We start from the raw sequence: 1,369 nt of genomic DNA, 5'->3' as shown, positions 1-1,369 counted from the left end.
AGAGAGAGAGAGAGAGAGAGAGAGAGAGAGTAGACAGACAGTAGACAGACGGATGGACAGACGGACGGACGGAAAGACAGTACATGCATAAATATGACTGTATTCTGTATGAACCCTACAACGTTAAAATTTAAAAGTGATGTTAAAATCACAGTACTTCTGAGGTTCAGGATTACAGGAACTTTTTTTTCGGCATGCATGATTTTCCCCCCCATTTTTCCCAAACTCTCTTTTGTGCAGATCTGCCGACTGTGGTTATAAAGTCTAGCCCAGTTATACTTCTCACAGACAATAAATTCATCATTATGACAGTAGGGAAGACGGCATGAATGAAAAAGAAAAAAAACACAAGTAATCAGCAAAACATAACCTTATAGCTTTTCATGAACGACTATGACATCACCACAAGGCCCTTACCTGAAGTCTTCAATGTTCACTTGTTTTCGGATCCTTTTGTTTTATCTAAACTTATTGTTATCTAACTTTCATCATCTAAAATGTTGTGACCTGCAGGTGGGAAGGTTTGAAGAAAAAAAGGGACTGAAAGATATCAGATATCAGATGTTGTTTTCGCATTTGAATGTACCAGTCACTTTCTCAGCTATGTAGCTTTTGACACATCCTTACGTTATTTTGTTCTTGAAATACATTGTAAAACATGAATATACATTATTTTGTTCTCAAAATAAAGCATAAATACACTCCCAATTGACTAAGACGGCCACCCGTTGTCAATAAGAAAAACTGTTGTCTTAGGCAGGTGGGCGTCATACACAGCGTCATTGTTAAGTTAAAATACGAAATTGGGGAAATGGGAGGTGGTCGTTTGTAGAAATATGATTGTCTTATACATGTGGCCGTATGTTTCCCAGGAAGTTGAGATTGTTTTAGAATGCCACCTGTTCTGCTGAGACAACAAAATATCATGAAGCGCATAGAGCTTGTTGTTGAGCAGGAATTTGCGCTATACAAATTGTAAAGCTATCTATTATTATTGTACTCGATAAGAGTTATGATAGCCGACGCACTGACGATTTGCATGATCACATTGTATAGGGGCCTGGACCGAGGAGTGGAGTGATAGATGAATGCTGAGATCGGGGTGATTAATTGCGCGCAAGTGTACGCTACAGGAAAAACAACAGACATAACCATAGATGGTGAGAGAATCTCACAAGTGCACCAATTCAAATATCTAGGGGCAACAACCACTGACAACGGTAGAAGTAAAAAAAAAAGTAAATAAACATAAAAACAGCGATGTAAAAACAAGAATTTTCCAAATGCACAAAATAAATTTGCAATCGGGCAATCATCTCTACCTAAGACAGAACATGGCCGAGTGCTATATCTTCCCCGTGCTCCAGTA

The sequence above is a fragment of the Aplysia californica genome, unplaced genomic scaffold (assembly GCF_000002075.1).
Source record: "Aplysia californica isolate F4 #8 unplaced genomic scaffold, AplCal3.0 scaffold00362, whole genome shotgun sequence".
Classification (NCBI taxonomy): domain Eukaryota; kingdom Metazoa; phylum Mollusca; class Gastropoda; order Aplysiida; family Aplysiidae; genus Aplysia; species Aplysia californica.
The sequence above is the reverse complement of the archived record's forward strand: the minus strand, read 5'-3'. Positions refer to the sequence as shown.